The 21657-nt window shown below is 40.9% G+C and overlaps 1 pseudogene; it reads right to left on the bottom strand.

The window, feature by feature from the left end:
- Nucleotides 1-826: 826 nt before the first annotated feature.
- On the bottom strand, nucleotides 827-1421 carry LOC147425821 (uncharacterized; annotated as a pseudogene).
- Between the last annotated feature and the right edge of the window lie 20236 nt (nucleotides 1422-21657).

Raw genomic sequence — 21657 nt, 5'->3', positions numbered from 1 at the left:
GGGAGTAGGGTAGACCTATAGTCAAAACATATACTGCATGATCGACATCCCTATAAACTCACTCACGTGGATCTCCTATCAAATATGCAAGAAGGCAGGCTGAAGGATCTCTGGATCCACCACTCGTTAGGTGTCTGTACCTATGACCAAGCTCATCTAGATAGGTCACGGTCTGCTCACTTCTCTGAAGCTCCACTAGCCTAGGATGTGTCTGTGTGTCTAGGCTGTCATCTGGGTGTGCTCGCTCAATGTCATCAAAATCAAGGGTCTCAATCAAGAGATACTGCTCTCCGAGCTCATCAATAAAAATTGCTCTATCGGCCTGTGGGTAGGCTGTCACAATCTGCCTAGGTGTAGACATCATGCACAGTGGGGTGGCTAGCCTCACAAAGGGGTGATCATAAGTGTCAACATAATATGCAACCCCTCGTGGAGATAGGCCTACTATATGCAAGATCTGACCGTCTATATCTCTCATGCTATCCCTAGTCTCTCTGGTCTTGGACAATGTCTGAAGGGTGGGGGTCAGTGGTCTAAGGCCACTCATATCTACAATGGGTGATCTACCGGGCCCTACCTATGGTGCTCTCAACTGGGGTGATGTGGTCGTCATAGACTCTCTCGTATGCTCTCTAATCTGTGTCATCAAAGGCTGGCATGGGTCTCTAGATGGTGCAAGGTGTCGAGGTTGAGACTCTCTAAAGTACGTGTCTCGAAGGCTCTGGGTCTCTATCCGTGGCTCACTCTAAGTGGTACGCAAAGTGCAATCGCCATGTACATCGCTCTAGACTCGTGATAGCTCGAAACGCTTGGCGGAAAATCAAGTCTAGGTGAGGAGAATCCTGGTGGTGGTTTCCTGAGTGATGTGGGTGGTGGCACTGTGTCTAAAGGAGGTGAGGCGCTCCTACGCGAAGTAGGGCGCTGGGTTGGTCGAGGATTGTACGACAATCCACAAGTCAAAAAGTAAAGCTCAGTGCCTATGGTGCTCATGTAGCATCTGTCTTAAGGCTCGCCAACTAGTGTCACAACATCTGTGGATAGGCATCTACCAGAAGTGCGACACTCTAATCGATATATGCGTTGAGCACTATCTATATAGATCACTCGAGGACTACCCGCTGTAATGTAACCTGCACGGGATGGTCGAAGGCCTCAAGGCAATCATCTATGTGTACTAGCTCTTTCTCCTCTAGCCTAATCAAATGGTCGACCACATACGTGGCGCGATAGTCATCTCTATATGTGCCATCCCACGTGTCGTCGGGAAGGACTCACACCACCTGGAGGGTCTGTGTGGGGCCAAAGGAGGCGCAGCACTAGACAAAGAAATGTCCATATGTGTCCGAGTAAAAGGGCCGACCTCTGTGCTCGCCTACAAGTGTGAGCAATGTGTACTCAGAGCACGAAGTGGTCATGGCCATCATATGTGCGCTCTCGGCGTGTGATAGGCCTCTAAACCTCGTCAACTCGTCGAATATAGACTAAAATCAAAATCTGCACTATATCGAGGTTTATGCGTACAATCGGACTCTAATTTGGCAAAATCTGACAAAACCTAACTCTCGGACGTATCTGCTCTAAATGTGTCTAATTGTGTGTACATGCGTGCGAGCATCGAGTATGTGGGGCGTGTGATGCGTGTGAAATATGTGTAAGAAGCAAAGAAAGAAAAAAAAATCGTTTTTTTTAAAGATTTTTTTTTTTGGACATGTGTGTGTGTGTGTGTAAATTCGAGTGAGAGAAAGAGACAAAAAGAGAACATCAAGGGAGTATTTAATGGAGATCTTTTGTGTGGGTGAGTGAAAGAGGGCAAAGAGACAAAAGGACAAAATCAAGGAGTGATTAAGGGAAAGAGACAAAGAGAGAAATTCAAGGAATATTTAAGTGGGGGATCTTTTGTGTGAGTGAAAGAAACAAAGAGAAAATCAAGGAGTATTTAAAGGGGGGCGGTTTTTGTGTGTACATTTTTTTTTATTTTGATTTTGATTTTTATTTTATTTTATTGGACGTGTGTGTGTGTCTGTGTGTGAATCCGAGAGAGGGAAAGTAAGAAAAATGAAGAGGGGTGTATGTGTGTGTGTGTGTGTGTGTGTGTGTGTGTGTGTGTGTGTGTTTAACACATCATTTGCCAATCAAACCAAGACCCGTTTTAACCTTTTTTTTGTCCATTTTTGGCCCAAAAATTAGCGCAATTGGTGGTTCAATTAGAAAATTTCTACGCGTACACTTTTTTACCACTAATCCAACATCACAATACAATCATAAACACTCCAATTTGCCACTTGCAATTAGTTTAATTATGTGTGTATACACAAGCACAATTAAACCTAAAATGCACCAATTAATCACACACAATTCTACTGAAATTTGGACAGCAGTTCGGTGCAAAATTGGCAATCAAAAACCATAAACCATATCAACATAATGACCATAATCAATCAATGGTTTTGCATCAAACACATTAGCATCAAAATTGCCAAAAAAACAAGCACCAATTTGTACACATTTGCCCTCACGTTGGCATACACTAGTGCACATAGATTTGCACCGATTAAGTGCACCTAATCAATTCTCAAACCTACACTTTAATTTCAGATTTTAAAGTGGGTTAATGCACTCACATTACAACAAGAATTGCATCGATTTGTCCACTCCAATTGACGATTACACACGTGTGTGTGTGTGTGTGTGTAGGCAACCGCTTCACCACATCTCCACCTACAAGCACCTATCACAACGCATCATGTGTAGCATCATTTTCCTTCAAATCAAACACATAATCATGAAGGCAAAACATCCAATTAGATATTTATTCATGTGTAGCACCAAAAACACACAAGATTAGTGAGTAATTAGACATCAAAATTAGCATACATCATGTTGGGTTCAAGCCCTTGTCGGTCAGCCCATGAGAACAAGTCTCAAGGCATGCAGCTATAGACCATCAGTTAGTTGAGTTTGCATGAGGAAAAGGTGTGGTTGATATCACCTTGCAAAAGCTATGTAAAGACCTCTTTTAATAGATTTAGTTGTAGCGTGTCTTTTTACTGAAAATTGTGTCGATCTCTTTCTCTCTCTCGTGCCCCTTCTTGCTCTGCACGCCCTGCACCACCATGGCTCCCTAGCATGAGCTTCAACAACTGGTATCAGAGCCATAAGAGCCTGTCGCGGCCTCGGCTCGACTCTAAGAAGCTGCTCTGTGGGAACCGCTATCTGCAGAGATGAAGGACCCGGAGTCGACCTGCTGCAAAACACACAGAGTTGGCATCATGGGGATCGCCCTGGCGTGCTGGGAAGAATCCGACTCTTGAGCGACGTCCAATTCGGCATCCATAGCCTGCTACGAGCCAAAATACCTCACGCTGTCGTTTCTTGCGCCATCGATGCAGAGCTGAGTTTATTTTTTACTTATTTCACATTTCATTTCAATGGCCACCCAATTTGGTCTTGAGGCCTCATGCAAGCGGGCATTCCCACCACTGTGTACACTCTGATTTTGAGCCTTTCAAAAACATTGCTCTTGGAAGCGGGCCACTAATTCAAGAAGGCAAGGCGACATATTCCCTGCAATACTACAAGCTTATCAAAACATTGTAGGGCAATAATATTCAATCAAGCATTTCAACATGCTATTGCAAGGCAAGCTTTCTAAAAGTTCGACTGCTGCAAATTGACTCGAATTAAATTCAATTGTTGCCGACTCTTTGACGGACATTTTTTGCCTGCATAAAGCTATCCTTTGCATATTGAATATGGCATCAAAAGTCGACAAGTTCAATGGATCCGGCTTCCATACTTGGCAGATCAAAGTTAAAGGCTATTTGATGCGGAAAAACTTATGGAACGTGGTCAAGCCTCTCGCAGCCGACGAATCTGGAACATCCGCTGCAGTTGCAAGGGCATTATCTGCTGAGCTACAAAGGAAAGACGAACAGGCTTTTGGTATCATCCTAACCTCTTTAGAAGACGATTTTATTCATTATTTGGACGATGTTGCTTCTTCAAGTGCTGTCTGGATAGAGTTAGAGAAGCTTTTCGGTGCCAAAGGTAAATATTAAAAAATGAGTTTAAAAATGGAATTATATTCCATCCGCATGCGTGAAGATGAAAACATTGCAGCTTTAGCCAATAGACTGAAGAGTATTAAAACTCAACTTGTTTATGTCGAAGCTTCAGTACCAGAAGAAGATCTCATAGCCATTTTGTTAAAAAGTTTGACTGACAAATTTCATCAAATTGTTACTGTTTTAAAAGAGAAAGATCCGCTGCCCTCCTTGGATGGTATCATCAATTCATTGCAGGAAGAAGAACGCAGGGTACCTAGTACCAATTCTACTATTTTTCCCAGTTCATATACAGTCTCGAATGTCGTATCCCCCACCAGTTCTTTTGATACTTCCAGTAAATGTGCTGCTACAGAAGCTTCATTTCGACCATTCAATGGAAACAGATCTTGTGCCATTTGTGGGCGCAACAATCATCAGAGAAAGACTATTTCAAGAAGAATCCTTGTGTTCACTGTGGTAAACCAAATCATCCGTCAAATAAGTGCTTTCAAAAGGGTAAAACTCAAATTCATGTGGTTGAGGGAGACACTGAATCTCCAATATATTCTGTTGACGAGGAAATTTATTAGGTCAACTCTTTTCATGTTGTTTAGTCAAAATAAATTGTACGGGTTATAGACACTGCCACCACATATGAGTGGTAAGACCTCCCAATTTATCAGTTTTTGTTCTCAAGTCCCATTTTTTGTCCCGCTTCTCATGAGATTACTGGGTACACCATAAACCCAAGGTTTGGTAGTGAACCAAAAACTCCATTTTTGGTAGCTAACTTTTTCTCACCTACACCCTATCTGTTCAACAGGGGGTTACTGATCTAGCACCAGGTTATGGATACACCAGAAATCCTTAGTTGTGAGAAAACATAAAACTCACGGTTGACGAGTACACCAAAAACTCGAGGTATCATGAGTTGCTTGTCCAGTTCGGGCTTGAGGGGGGGATTGTTGGGTTCAAGCCCTTGTCGGTCAGCCCGTGAGAACAAGTCTCAAGGCATGCATCTATAGACCATCAGTTAGTTGAGTTTGCATGAGGAAAAGGTGTGGTTGATATCACCTTGCAAAAGCTATGTAAAGACCTCTTTTAATAGATTTAGTTGTAGTGTGTCTTTTTATTGAAAACTGTGTCGATCTCTTTCTCTTTCTCGTCCCTCCTCTTGCTCTGCACGCCCTGCACCAGCATGGCTCCCTAGCACGAGCTCCAACACATCACACATAATTACACACATTCTAATCACTCAAATCATGAAAAATTGATGAAATTTCAACCCGTAAGAGTGATGCACAAGCCTCTAATTAGGCACATAAACATGTAAAACACTCCAATTGTTAGCGGATTAGTAGTAAATTAGTGATCAATTAGTGAAAATGAAGAGAAAACATGAAAATTACACACAACTTTTTTAACAAAATCTCATCACAAATCAACCATTCACCATCACCAATACGTAATCCTAATGAAAATTAGAAACTCAAACCATCACACGGGTGATCCTCTAGCTTAGGTGCTCGATCCCCGGCAATGGCGCCAATGTTGGTGGTCATAGCACAGCGCACAACCCACCGACATAATGTCAATCCAGTGGATTGGAACCCGGCTAGTGCATGGAGGCATGGATGCACCTAATGTGACGTAATGAGGACTCTAGGAAGAGGGGTAAAGCAAGAGAGGAGAAGAGGGAAAACCGATGAAGCAAGATCTATGCAAACACACTCTCAATCTACACTCTAACTCTCTTATCATGCAAACAATGGTGTATCCCTTTGCTCTAATCTCAAGCACACACACTCTAATCACACATTAAGCATACACAAAGAAGCCTAATGAGAGAAATGTATGAAGCCCACGTACACACACACTCTAATCTAGCGCACATGTGAAGCAAGAATGCTCAAACAAGAGGGAAAACTTGAGAGAGAAGAGAAGACTAACACTAATCATACACCATTAACATACATAAGCTTGAAAGACAAGAGAAAGTAGAGAGAACTTAGCTTCCATTAATCCCAATGACTACTACACATGATGTGGAAGATCCAAGCTCCATAGCCACTCCTCTTCTTCTTCTCCACACTCCCTCACACTCTCCTCTCTAAGAATGCCCTTTCAAATCTTGTGAATTGACTTATATACAAGGGCTTTTAAAAATGGGCGCCCGGCCAAAAAATGTATAACATGCTGTAGGTATCTAGGCTCATCTAATCATCAATGTACAACTTGGAACCCACTGTGGAGCCCGTAGATACAAAAAATATATGCATACACATATGTATACACACCAATGGAAGCATAATGCATGTCGTTGATTCTCGCCCGTCAACAGCTTGCCAATACTGGGCTTTTGATTTGGGTTTTGATATCCCAATTTAGTTTTGAAAAGACCACTAAGCTCGCTGAGATGTGCTCTAACTATGGTGCATGTTTGGTATCAATTTGTGATAGAGGAACATGGATCGTGATCCATGTACCTAAGTGTGAGTTTGCACTAAAACTTGGCACACAGCTTCCCCTTGGTCCACTAATGTCTGCTATATGGTTTTTGTGGGATTTGGACTCTTTTAGGCCAACCAAATTCAATCCTTAGATCTGTTTCAAGGTTTTCACCGTGAACTTTTTTTTACCCTTTTACCCCACCTTTTGAACTTTTTTGACAATAGTTGTTTTGGGAAATATTTTTCAAAGCTTATCAGTTATCCACCTGTCAAATATGAGCTCAAAATCCAAATGAGGTACATGGATCTCCATCCATGTTGGGCTGCATTTTGACATGATATTTGTTGAGTTTATAATCTTGGGTATGGTGATACTTTTCCCTAAATCTTTTTGGATTTAAACCACTTTTGCCCAGCCAAAAGAAAGATTTTGTGTCAGTTTTGCAGTTTTTGGCTATCTACTATTTTTTGGTGTTTTGATCAAGCTTTTGCACTTTTTTGTTGTGGACTCTTTTGGAAAAGTTGTTTCCTCAGTTCTCAAGAGTGTACTGGTCAATTATAATGTACAAATGTCAACTTGGTACATGGATCACCATCCATGTTGGACAGCATCTGGTCATGAAATTTGCCCTGCTGGTTCCTTGCCTTTTGTTGAACCCAATTCTCACCTCTTTTTGAATTTGGACAACTACAAGTTCAGTTCCCCTAAATTTTACTTAATTTTCAAGGTTTTGTACAGATTTGCCTAATTTCTTGATTTGGATGTTCTTTTAGCAACCTATTTTTTGCCAAACTTGGGATTTTGGTGTCTGGGAGTCAGTTTGAACAAATGAGGGCAATTTTTAGTCAATTGTCCATAGAGGTACATGGATCGCGATCCATCTTGGACAGGCAATTTGGAAAAAAAATATTATGTTTGTCTCCTGCAATCTTGTATATCCCTTTTTGCCAGGTTTTGTTGAGTTTAATTTAGCTTTGAAGCTTTGACTATCAATTTTGCAAATTTTCAGAGTTATGGTCTTTGGTACCAAAATAGGGTTTCGGATAGTTTTCAACCTGATCCTTTTAGCCCCAATTGTTGGTGGAAATTGTTACTTAACCTACTCCTATAAACTGAAATGTATCTACAAACATAAATGAGTTTAAGAGTGCATAAATGACAACAAAATATATGGTGAAACATTCCTTTTCAAGCATAGGGAAAATCAGAGAACGAAATACTTCTTGTACTTCACTCACAACTTTCTTTGCTTATAAGGGGTAGAACTTGTTAGTCCTTAACTCCAATCTCTACTAAGCACTAAACCTACGTCTAGCTGCTTTACTGTCTAGGTGTAAATGGAATGGGTGTCAAGATCTCTAGGAAGGATTTTTTCATACAACTAAGTCAATCACCACCTAAGAAGCGACTTCCTCGGTAGTGGCACCAATGTTAGCGGGTCGTTGCAATGGACGTCTATAGCATAGCTATCTGACAATAATATCAATACGCAGGGAAGTGACATGGGATGGGGCATGAAGACTCAATGAGATTGTCAATTTCAAAGAAGTGAACATAAAGAACCGTTGATTCGTCTACAATAGAAAATCAATCACTTCCTAGTCAAAAAATCAGTCTATATTCAGTCTCTCCAATCTAGGTCATCACACCTTTTGGGCATCCAATCGAATTTGGAATGCAACAAAACTTAAGGAGGGGTGTTACAACACGTAAGGGCATAATCCTACCAAGTTCGGCAGTCATCTGGGAAGGTACAAAAATCACGATCCATCCCAAAAAATGTATAGAAAATTGAAACAAAACTAGACGGAAAGGTTCCCTTTAGGCTTATAAACACTGTTCCAAGGTTAAAACATCAAAAAATAACCATTTGAACCCTCAAATCAACACATTTAGCTCATAGACAAGACGTCGTGAACCACAATAGAATTGAGAATGATCACACTTAGATTAAGGAGCAAGAGACAAGGAACATTCAAATTCTGATTACCAGACAAGGAAAAAGGTTGATTAAAAATTGTAGCAGAAGTACAGCTCTCAGTTGACGTCCAATAATTCCCCAAGATAAAGATAACGTTCCTTTCAAACTAAGGGTTTTGACTTAAAAACTAGGGACCCTTTCTGCAAGGACAGTGGTAATGTGTATGCTAGTCTCCACTTAACCATGCTATCTTATAGCCTTCCCCTAGCGTACACATTGTTCGGTCGTGCCGATGGCCTTCCCCGTAGGATCCATGTCCTTACATTACCCCCCCCCCCCTCTGGAGAATCGTTTTCGTCCTCAAAAACGACGTAGGAAAATGTTTCTTAAGTGCTTAGACATTCTCCATCAGAACCTTCTTCAAGTCTATCTAGCCATTTTACCATCGTCTGACATGATGTCTGGTGCGAAGCTCATGAGAATCCAAAATCTTATCGAGCTCATGAGGGATGCTTGGAGGTTTGATAAGGTCAACTAACACACCTGTGTCAATGACATTATCATTATGTCCTTAAAGTTTTTGTATACGGTTAACATGAAAAACAGGATGAGCTCGTGAGTGCTCTCTCAAAGAGCTAATTTATAGGCCACTTGAGCTATACGTTTGAGAATGGTAAACGATCCACAATAGTGTGGTGAAAGTTTGGCAACTTTTCCCGTCTTCAGACTTTTTGAATGCTCTGGAACCTTGAGGAAAACCTTGTCTCCTTCTTCAAAAGTGGCAAGACAACGATGCTCATCTGCGTACTTCTTATATCGATCTTGAGCTTGCTTAACATTCTTTTTGTTTATTCTTACAAAAGCATAAATGGACTAAACCCTATAGTCACATGCTTTGAACTATTATAAGCAAATTCCAATATAGGTAAGTAGTCTTCCCAAATTGTTTGCTTCTTGCTAACGTACGCTCGTAGCATATCCTCTAGCACTTGATTAACTCTTTCGGTTTGACCATCTGTTTCTGGATGATCAGCCGTACTTAGATTAAGTTTAGTTTCCAACTTTTGAAACACAGCTCTCTAGAAGTGATTATCGAACTTTCGATCACTGTCACTAATGATACTATCTGGAAGACCGTAGAGTCTATATATATGCTCTACAAATAATCGTGCTAATTCCGGTGTCTTAACCATAGTCTTAGTGGGAATGAATCGACCCATCTTTGTGAGACAGTCTATAATTATCCATATGGCATCATGGCCAGGATTTGTAGTAGGTAGTCCTACTACAAAATCCATAGAGATACTCTCCCACTTACCGTGTGGAATCTCTAAAGGATGTAAAAGGCCACCTACCTTGAGGCGCTTTGCCTTATTAACTTGGCACTGTTGGCAGTTTAGTACGTACTCTTGAACATCATGATGTAAGCTTGGCCAATAAAATTGCCGTCTTACTAAGGCATACGTCTTACGAATACTTGGATGACCAGCACTTGGACTATCGTGACACTCAAATAAGATTTGGTGCCTAGTGTCTGAGTCCTTTGGCACACATCCTCTACCCTTGTGGAGTAAGTAGCCATCACCAATGGAAAAATTATTCCATCGCTTAAGCTCTTCCTGAATAGGGGATCTGCGCGTGCAGAGACATGTTGATCTGGCTATACATAGACATGTGAGTGTGAGGGATCCCTTTTTAAAACTGCACTCCACACTTTAGCATATGATTGATCTTGTGCACACTTTCCACGTAATGACTCCAAAAATCCACTCTTTATTTCCGTGAAAGCAAGTGAATTAATCTGAGGCATCCGACTTAGTGCATTCGCTACTACATTATAGCAATATTGTAGCTTACAATCATAATCTTGAAGGATTTTTGCCCATCTAGCTTTGCGGTCCTTCAAGTCCGCTTGAGTAGTAAACCTCTCATGGTCAAAAACTACTTCAAACTCGGCACCATATAAATAGTGTTGCCACTTTTGAAAAGAGTGAATTATGGCATCGAGCTCTCTCTCATAAGCAGAATAATTATGTTGAGCTCTATCTAAATTTTTACTTTCAAAGGCTATAGGTCTTCCCTCTTGGAGAAGTACCGCACCAATTGCTTCATCACTAGTATCAGTCTCTACCACAAACGGCTTAATTGGGTCAACGATTGCTAGGATGGGAGCAGTGGCTATAACTACCTTGAGCTGTTCAAAACTGTCTTTTTGGGCTTCTTCCCGAGAAAAGGTCTTAGATTTTTCTTTAAGTTGATTTGTCATAGGAGCAACGATTTTTGCATCATCACGGATATACTATCGATAAAATCTAGCCATGCCTAAGAATATTTGATGCTCCTCAACCGTGTTCGGATGTAGCCATCGAAGAATGATAGCGACCTTGTCAGTGTCCATCTTGATGCCAGAATAAGAGATCACATGACCGAGGTAATGTATCTCTATTTTAAAGAAATCGCACTTGCTTTGCTTAGCATACAGAGCGTGAGCTCGTAGCTGTTCGAACACTAATTATAAGTGTTCTATGTGTTCATCTTCAGTCTTACTGTAAATGAGAATGTCATCAAGGAAAACCACAACAAATTTTCCAAGATAGGGATGTAAGACACTGTCCATGAGTGCCATAAATGTAGATGGATTATTCGTTAAACCAAAAGGCATAACCAAAAATTCAAAATGCTCGGACCGTGTTCTAAAGGCAGTTTTGGAGATATCTTGCAAAAGGATACGCACCTGGTGGTATCCTGAACAAAAATATATCTTTGTATAGTATCTTGCCCCATGGAGTTGATCAAACAACTCATCCACTCGAGGCAGAGGATACTTGTTCTTGATGGTTATGGCATTTAATCCGCGATAATCTATGCACATGCGCATAGTACCATCTTTCTTTTACACCAATAGAATTGTTGATGCCGAAGGTGAAGTGCTAGGTCTAATGAAACCGCGTGCGAGGTAGTCAGTCAACTGGCTCTCAACCTCCTTGGCTTCTTTAGCACTCATACGATAAGGTGGTTTACTCACCGGTTTAGTGCCTGGCAAGACATCTATGCCATGTTGCACATCATGTGTAGGGAGTAAACCGGGTGGTAAATCACTTGAGAATACATCACTATACTACATGATTAAGTGAGTCATCTTTTGCCGTGCAAAAGGAGAAAGTAAACTAGAGTTATGCTGGATGGAGAATCTTGTAATTCTTGTAATGTTTGTTTTACAACACTTGCATGTTGCTCAATAGAATTAAGACCGAGAGCACATTGCTTGTTAGATTTGTTAACACTTTGCTTATCATTAGAATTCATTGCACTTTGCATACCATTACTAGAATTCACAACACTTTGCTCTTGAGAATTCACAAGACTTGGAGACAAGCAGTAACACAAAAAGACTTCGTCTGTTAAATCTGCTTTCTGTAAAATAGAAAGCTCGATTCTACATATAAGAGGTGCAGATGGTATATTTTTCTCACAAGCAAAAGCGCATGTTTACCATTAGCCATAAAGGATAAGGATTTGTGTTCATAACTAGTGTGCAATGTGTTTCCTAAACCATGCAGCCACTCCCGTCCTAAAACTACATCATCATGGTCCATGTTCATAACTTGAAAGTCAAGGGTCTTCATATGATCTTAAACAATAAGCTCAACCCCTTGAACTACCGTGTCCCATACTTCTTTATCACTGCCAGACATCTGTTTGACCACATACTTGTGAGAGGACGGGGTCTGTGTAAGCTTCAATTTCTTGAATAGCTTATAGTTCAGGAAGTTATGAGTTGCACCATCATCCACTAAAATACAAACACGTTGTCCGTTAATAGTGCCATGCATGCAAATCAAACCATGCGGGCCAAAGGTGGACTGCCACATTGAAGCAGGCAGACAACACTTGTGCTTTTGTTCCACATGAAGAACCTCTATAGCACAATATTTAGGAGATGAATCTAATGTGAGGTGTTGCACCGTGTGCATGGCCTTTTCTTTGCCTTGCAAAAGAGGACAACCCTTCTTGTTATGTTGGTCCGAAAGACATTTGAAACACAAATTGTGTTTCTTTGCATGCTCGAAATCAGTAGTGCTGAGAGACCCACATGGAGTATCTTGTGATTGCTTAGGCTTCTTAGCCTCTTGTGGGCGTGGAGAGGTAGATTTTCTCTTATTCCTCTTGGAACGTGTGGGAGATCTACCTCCCCATTGGCTCTTAGCCACATTGCTCTTAGAAAAATTATTCTTAGAGTAGGGAACATTTTCCTTCCTCTCTTGGTCATCATCATATCTTTGGGCATGACTGATGGCTTCTTCCAAAGTTTTTGGATGTTAGGTCTTGACATGAAGACGATAGTCGTTGTCAAGACCCCTATTAAAACCCCGTATCTTTTGGAATTCATCTAGAACTTCTAGTTTTAATATGATTTCTTGATACTTCAAAAGGTACTGTGTGAGAGAGAGGCCCTACATGCTGCATGCATCCCATGCTAACCAATTCTTATCTTCTTCATTGGAGTCCAAAAACTCTTTGGGGAAAGAATCTTGAAACGCAGTCCAAGATGGAGGACGAGCATCTATCGGAAATGTCATCCACCACTTATAGGCCTTGCCGTTTAGAGATAGACTTGTTTCCACAGCCGTCTTTATATCCAGGGTGTGTCTCAATCCATGATTATCACTCCATTTGTGTAAGAATGTATTGACCGCATCCTTGTTGCGATCACGCTCTTCCCCGTGAAACTCAGGAATGGTGATATTCTTAAGCAATGCATTGCTACCTTCTACATCTTCTGAAGCACTTGTCTCTTGGACTCCTTGAGTCGTGCGATCTTGGTTTCCTTGAATGGTGCTCCTTGAGCCGTTTGTGAATTCATAAATTTCACAAGTAGCTCAGTAAGATTTGTAAAATCTGCATTGAGTGCAAAAAGGTTGCGTTCAAGTACGCTTTGGCGATTTTCCAAAGTCTTGAAAGCAGCCATATCTACAAGACCATGATCTCCTAGATCATAACCGTCATGCATATTAGTGTCAGCAGCACCCGTGGTGCCCCGATTTTCATCTACATGCTCAAAATCAAAAGTGTGCATAGGTGGGATATCCTCATTGGCCATGGTAAACACACACTAATGTAAAGAGAGAAAAAAACGTCAGCTTGTACCTTGTAAAGCTTGAAGTATTTGTGTTTTTTATGCCCGAAGATTTGCGTCACATGAGAACCTCGCCTTACAAAGAATTGTAGCGCTTCACATGTTGTTTGTCGTAAGAACACCTTCGTGGATTCTTCACAAAAACTTGTCGTTTTTGTGAAGGCTTTTGTTCACTTTGAAGCTACCTCCTTGAGGAAAAAAGAATTTTTGGAGGAAAAATTGCCTTCCTCCAAGAAGTGAAAAGGAAGGGTGAAGCTACTTCCTTGAAGTTTGAAGCTTTCCCTTTCCTTCTAGCTTTTTTGTCAACACAAGTATGCTATCTTTCCTTGTCATACACAACAAGGCTCAATAGCTTGATGGTACATTGTTGGCCTCTTACCCTCATGGGGTGGTTCAACCCTCCTTCATGCAAGGGTTAAGAGGGCCTTCCTACGTGTGCAGCCAACGGAGCCTTCTGTGTCGAAGAGTTGCCAATCGAGTTCGCCTTCGTCGTGTGCTGTGGATGGCGTAGGTGGGGTGGTTGCAATCGGCTCTTACTATCTGCCTTTGCACGTTTTGCACAGAAAAACTGTGCATGCCTTCTCTTTGCTACATAGTGGAGACGTCGCTGTCTGCGGATAGTGGGAGAGAAGCAGCACGTTGCATGCACATACAACCCACTTTTCTCCTTCCCAAAAATAGCTCGGATACCAGTGAAAGGGCAGTGGTAATGCATGTGCTAGTCTCCACCCAACCGTGCTATCTTATAGCCTCTCCCTAGAGTACACATTGTCCGGCCATGCCAGTGGCCTTGCCCGTAGGACCCATGTCCTTACACTTTCCCACGGCCATTGGCCACTTTACAAGGCTTGTAGGTTTTGAGTGTGTAATAGAGAATAACAGGCTAGATTACACTTCAAGAATCATTGATAGCAAAATTACAAGGCTTCTTTTGGCAAAAAGGGATTGAATACAACGAAGTGTGGCGTGTATCCGGGTTTTAAGGTGACATTCCGCTGTATCCACCAAATATTCATTTAGAGACTCTTTGACAAAACTCATGTACGAGGAAACTGATCTTTTCATTGACTTAACAAAAGCAGGTGAATTTACAAGTGGTATAGTATGATCGGACTCATTAGCATCTATATACATGCTATTTTCCCTGTAGGTGAAGTAGATTCTTCTTTTGGGAACTTCATGTTGGCAGCCATGTGGTTGAACCATGGTACTCCTAGGATAACATCCTCAAGTTGGATAGGAGAGATGATAAAATCTTCTTTGTCGATGTAGCTTTGGACATGAAGCCTGAACTTTCCAATCAAGGGAGTAATGGAGGCTTGCTGTCCCTTGAAAGCCCCATCGGCAATTACAATACCTCCCATCTCAAAATCTTGTATGCCCAGCTTTGTGGTCAACTCCATTGATATGAAGTTGTGAGTAGATGCAGGATCAAATAGGATAAAGGCATCATGCTCCCTCACCTTCCCCCAACCAAATGAAAGGGATGATCCTTTGCAATGAGCATCCTCTTTTGGAGCTTTGACCATGGAAGCTCTAGGAATCTCATTGCAGGCCTTTCTTTTGGGGCAAGAACGATAGCCATGTCCTTGCTCCGTACACTTAAAGCATTTGTGATCTTTACGAAAAGCCTCTAGCTCTTCAGGAGAGAGTTTGTTTTTACCTTTGTAAACTCCTTTCTCCTTGGTCTTATTGTTGTTGTTGTTGGAATTTCCTTGGAAAGAACTTTGAGCATTGTTCTTCCCCTTTGCATCATTTTGATCTTTGTTTTCCATGGACTTGGCATTCCTTTTAGCCCCTTGTTGGAAATTGATACGAGATGCAACCATAGTGTGGTGGATGACTTCGATGATAGAACCGGGATGTTGGGAGTGACATACTTGGCCATTTCTTTAGGTAATCCTGCACAAAATTTTTGCTTTTACTCGGCAAAGTCTATCTTTTGAAAGACTGTAGCTTTGAGATGTAAATCCCAAAACTTATCTACATATTTGTGGATATACTCGTGGGAGAGTAGCTTCATGCTTCTCCATTTACCAGTAAGCACTTTGTCCTTGGCATCGCTTGCAAGGAATTGTTTTATTATGGAAACTCGTAGAGTTTTCCATGTCCTTGAGGCTTCGCCATTCCTGTGGAGACTAGCCCACCATTGACGAGGAGGTTTTTGAAAGTTCATAGCTACATGGCATAGCTTGGAGGACTCTGTGAAGCCCTAGTCTCCAAAAGCCGCATTGAATTGCTGGATAAAGGCCTTGGGAGGAGTTGGGGATCGTCAAAACTGACGTCTTTCGTGGAGCCACATCTTCAAAGGAATTCAAAGATTCACTTCTTTCTCTTCATTGGATTCCTCCTCTTCTCTGATCGGAGAGAGTCTTCTTTTGGAAGTCTCAACAAGAGGCTTCCTAAGCTCTCTCTCTCTTCTTGGAGAGGAAGGGAAATACCATAAGCACATAGTTGTTGGGTAACTTCAAATTGCAAGGCAGGGTTGTCCATAGCTTGTTGCAACCTAGTAACAAGATAGTTCACAAACATCGGGCATCATCAGCAGCACCTTCATGTGCAAAATCAAAGTTGTCAATATTCATTCTACTCACTTGATTATTATCAGCCATGCTAATTGAACTTATGTATATGCTACTTTGTGATTTTGGTACCCTCAAAAACCTTAGTTGCTACTCTTCTTTACCTTGAAAATTATCTCTCGAGCAGCCAAACCCGTGGGTTTAGAGACTATTGATTACAAAGAGTAGTGGAGAGGATCTAACGTTTCCCGATTGATTATGGTTCTTGTTGAGCTTGCTAGTAGCTCAATAATGGTGAAGCCAAAGGCAAGCCCCCATAGACTCCATTATTAAGTCTATAGTTCCCAACGGTATACCTCGAACTAAGTACTTTTCAATCAGGATAATAGATGCCTACCCCACTTACCACCCTCTTGCATGAACAAGTCCAACCTTTCATGGACAGCTTAATGGCCTCTCTTCTTAAGCAAGAAAAGAGAAACCAATAGCTCTGATACCAATGTAATGGAAATGGACTATGAACATTGAGAATAGCGGAATTAAGAAAATTGTAGTGAGCATTTTTATGAGAATACTTTGAGAAAAAAAAGGGTGAACTTGATTTAGAGGCTGCAATATAACCATTATACTTAACTAACTTGGCATGAACAATACTTTGCAAGAGAGAGAATTAGAGAACTTGACAATAGTTAAGGACCGGATTTATGTGTAACCGTTGGTCCCCCCTCCAAAAGGATTTTGTATTATAGTTTCTCCCATGAAGAGAGACTTGGTACAATACAAGATTTGTGTTCCTTGAAACCTTGATGGTGCAATGAAGATAGAGAGCTTCATGCACCACAATTATGCCTATAACTTAGCTTAATGAAAGCATTAACTTGTCCCCGGCCTCAGTCCCAAGACTTCAAACACCTTCAAAGGTGGAGAGAGCTAGCAGGGAATGAGGGTAGGGAAGAGGAAGAAGAAGTAACTTACAAGAAAGAAATAGCTCCTCACTTATCAGCACTATTGTTGCTTAGCATAGCATAATAGCATAGTAGTAGTGATGAAGAAGATGGCAAGCTTAAGCATTGAAGCATGGCTCTTGGTTGCATTTGCATTCCATATCCAAGAGTTTCGTTGGGAGTTTTACCAAACACCGAGCAAGTTTTTCCGAGCAAAGTAAATATCGAGCATATCCACCAAAGGAAATAATGGCAACCAAGTAGATTGCAAGAAATGTTTCATTAAAAGAAGTCTCAAATGCAGAGAAAGTCGCAAGTATGCAAAAGAGAATTTCAATTATGTTTGATGTATCCGGATTAGAATAGGTTGCCAACTGACTGATATGAAGATATCACTAGAAATAGTAGGTGATCATAGAGGCCTTTCCAAAGGCCATTTATTCTCAATTAGCCATCTATGTATAAAAAAAAGGGTGAGACATCTATGTATAAAAAAAAGGGAGCTAGGTGGACACCAAAAGGCATTCTGCAATTCAACATTATAACTCAAAAATATTTGACATACTTAGCTGGTTTATCATGGCATTATCCAAAAAAATATATGAGACAAAAAAAAGTGTAGTGACGTGAAGGAACTCAAAGAAATTGATGTTGGCAATATAAGATGCAATAATGATGAGCTTGGTAAGGCTTTGTCCATGCATGAGGTACTCATAGTGTGTTTTCTATGAATCTCCCAAAACAATGGGCACCAACGTGGGTGGCTTTGAGTATATACATGTTCTTGATACCCAGATAGGTGTAGAGACGAATACATGAGAAACCTAAAAAGTGTTAATTGTACGTGCTTCCATAGAAGATGAAACAAGAGTACCCCTTGCACATGTGCTACTTTTGTTCATCATTTCTCAATCGTGAGTGCGGTGGATGCTCATTGAAAATATCTCAAGTGCTTGGCAATATGATTCATTGCAGGGCTACTTAGAGGGTGGAAGAAGTGCTTGGGCGATGCGAAAAGGGTTGAAAGACTTTAGGCGGGGGGGACAAAGCTCGTTCCTTCTATGACATGGTTTCCAAACCCCCACTTACATAGCCTCTTGTGAAGAGCCAAGTCCAAATGGCTCCACGATATTGGATACTAAGGATTTGCATGAGTTCCATAGCCTCTTGTGAACCCAATTCAATATTGAGAAGCTGACATCCATTTTCTTCAAGAATTTCAATGTGGGGGTACTGACAAGAATTATTTTAAAAAAGAGAAATAAATAGAAGATGCTCTCAAATATTATAGGGAGTCCAATTTAGATCTTTAGATGCTCTCTTTTGGATGCCCAAAACATACCTTGGATTCATGGCATCTCTCTCTCTCTCTCTCTCTCTCTCTCTCTCTCTCTCTCTCTCTCTCTCTCTCTCTCTCTCTCTCTCTCTCTCTCTCTCTCTCTCTCTCTCTCTACCTGTGAGGCCCTAGCTTTGGCTGCATTCTTGCCCTACTCCAGAGCATTGCTAGAACTACTATGGATGAAAGATCATTTCAGAAATTGCAAAGGGTTGCGCAAGACACAGCTCTTTGCTACCTCCATCAGATGCAAAGGGATGGTGGCATGTGGCATTGCCCAAGGCTTTGGCATGGGTGGAGAGAGGATAGTTAGTTGACATGAGGGATCCACAAAGAAGGGAGAGGGATTTCCTGTGTGCATGTCTGCACGAGTTCTGCATGTTTTCTTTCCCAACTCTCCTACCTATAGCTTCGAGAAGATTAAGAGAATATTTTGAACAAATCAAGTATTATTGTTAACATTGAGCCACAGGTGTCACAAATGATTTTGACGTGGTTAATTTAGGGAGTCTACCCGGATGCTCTCATGGGTTTGAGGAGAGAGGTGGCACATGAAGGGGAAGAGAGGACGAAATATCGATGCCATGTGTCAACGAGCAGAGAGAGAGAGAGAGAGAGAGAGAGAGAGAAAGAGAGAGAGATTTTCTACAATGAGATCAAAATGTCTGTAGATGATGTGTCAAGCTCATCACTCAAAAGAGGAGAAATGGGTGTGGACAAAATATACACATTAGCAACATTGGAGTGAGAATGATCCCTCATTTTCACATGGCTCCATAGCTTGGAGTATGCATCATCATGCTCACATTTACCCTTTAGAGATTCCAAAAACTCACTTTGAATTTCCTTGAAGAGAAGAGATTTGATCTCGAGGATGCGACTAAGAGCATCAACTACCACATTGTATCATCATTTATGATACCAAAGCTTGGCATCATACTCGTGAAGAATCTCAACCCACCTAGTTTTTCAACCCTTCAAATTAGTTTTTCGTGTAAACCATTTTATACTTTCCTGGTCAAATACAATTTTAAATTGAGCAACATACAAATAATGTTGACATGTTTTCAAAGCGGACACTACTGCATAGATCTCTCTTTTATAAGCTTAATAATTATGCTATGCAGAATCAAAGTTTCTTGCTTTCAAATGTAATTGGCGTTCCCTCTTGTAGAAGGAGTGCTCCAATAGCACGATTACTAGTATTTGTTTTGAGCACAAAGGTTTTATGGGGTCCACAATAGCTTAAATGGTTGTAGTAGCCAGAGCGACACCTTGAGTGCATCGAAACTTTGCTATTGAGCTTCTCCCCACTGAAAGGTTTTTCCTTGGCTTTCAATTGGTGGAACAACAATTCGAGCATAGTTTTTAACGAACCTATGCTAAAAACCTAACAAATTATTAAAAAAATAGAGCTCTTCCAATTTTTTTGGACAAGGCAATGGCATCCACTTTGGATTCATCCATACAAAGGCTAGCGGGCAAAATTACATGCCCCAAATAGTGAATCTCAACTTTCAAAAAGTCACTCTGGATTGTTTGGTGTATAAATTGTGTTGTTGTAGGAAATCAAACACTTGCTTTAGATGTTGTAAGTGCTCTTCCTCAGAGGCGATGTACACTAGAATTTCATCGAGGAAAATAATGATAAATTTTCCCATATATGGTTTCAAGACACTATCCATGAGCCTCATGAAAGTAGCTAGCACATTGGTTAACCCGAAGGGCATAAGCAAAAACTCATAATGTTCAAACTTTGTTCAAAAAGCAGTTTTAGGTATATCAACAAGCCTAGTTCTCACTTGATGCACTAATCATGTATCTGTTTTTGTAAAAATATGAGCATGGGTGAGTTTATCAAGCAACTCATCCATTCGTGCCAACGGATACTTATTCTTAATAGTAACCATGTTTAAACCACAATACTCTATGTGCATGCATATACTACCATCCTTTTTCTTCACCAACAGATATGCCCATTGTGAAGAAGTAGGCCGAATAAACCCTCTACTGACGTAGTTATCAAGCTGAGTTTCCATCTCAATAGCATCAGAATGACTCATTCTATAGGGTGTAATAGGCTTACTAACTACAACCACATCTATGTCATGTTATACAAAATATGTCGGTGATAACCCTAGTGGTAAGTCTTCTAGAAAGACATCTTTGTATTCCATTAGAAGCTTTGTTATGTGAAAAAATAGTGAGGTGGAAGGGAGGAACGAAGCCCATCAAATGGGTGCATGTGATGGCCATGCATGAACGAGCTATGTGGTCACTAGTGAGTTTGATTGGTCATAGGCATGGCAATTGGTCATCTTGTGTGTGTGTGTGTGTGTGTGTGTGTGTGTGTGTGTGTGTGTGTGTGTGTGTGTGCACGCGCGTGTGTGGGGTGACAAGATCATCACTAAGAAGTGATGGGCCATCATATTCGGAGACTTGTGTGATTGGGTGGGTTGCGCCTGTGGTTGGGTGGCTATTTGAATTGCTACCGAGCGATGGCAGCCGTGTTCAAGGCATTACAAAAAAAAAAGGGTGTTGACAAGGATTATGACTAAAAATTTCAAGGTGCCCTCACACTTCCTAACAAAAGGAAACCTCCATGGTTGCCAATCTTTGAGGAATGGTTATAATCAAATCGTCTTATCAAATTGAAAATTTCAAAACCTTTCCAAACTTGGTCCAGTTGCTATCATGACAACTCATGATGTATTTAGATAGCACAAGGGGTGAGCCTTTCTAGCACTATGTCATTCGTTAAGATAGAAGCCCATTGGATATACAAGAAAGTTTCAAGATTGTAACCAAGGAATATCAAACAATCTCTTTGTTAGACAATCTGTTGCATCTTCATGGGGTCAAGAGATAAAAACTAACCCATATTTGGCACTGAAAAGTGCTTGGACATTGAGAGTTGGAGAGTCCTCATCTCTGTGGTGAGTTCAAAATTAAAATATTGTTTTTTGAGCCAATAGCTTTATGCCATAATGACACCACACCCTTGGGTAAGTTTATGTTTTGGGTAGATTGAACGATGCTTTAAACTTCTCTACTATGGTCACTATATTATTAATACCAAAAGTATTCCATATTTTAAATTGACATACCTCAAAACAATCCATGCATTATAATGTGTAGATAGCAAGAGGTATGTGAAACCAATGAAACAAAACACGAGGGCGTCTTGTATCTTGACAGCATGTATATGGAAAGATACAAATCCACTACTATTTTGGCATCATCTTGTAACAAATTAACTCAAGGCTGAAGTCTTACATGTGTAGGGTAATACAAGATCCA

The sequence above is a fragment of the Adiantum capillus-veneris genome, chromosome 24 (genome assembly GCF_014529385.1).
Source record: "Adiantum capillus-veneris isolate H3 chromosome 24, ASM1452938v2, whole genome shotgun sequence".
NCBI lineage: Eukaryota > Viridiplantae > Streptophyta > Polypodiopsida > Polypodiales > Pteridaceae > Adiantum > Adiantum capillus-veneris.
The sequence above is the reverse complement of the archived record's forward strand: the minus strand, read 5'-3'. Positions and strand labels throughout refer to the sequence as shown.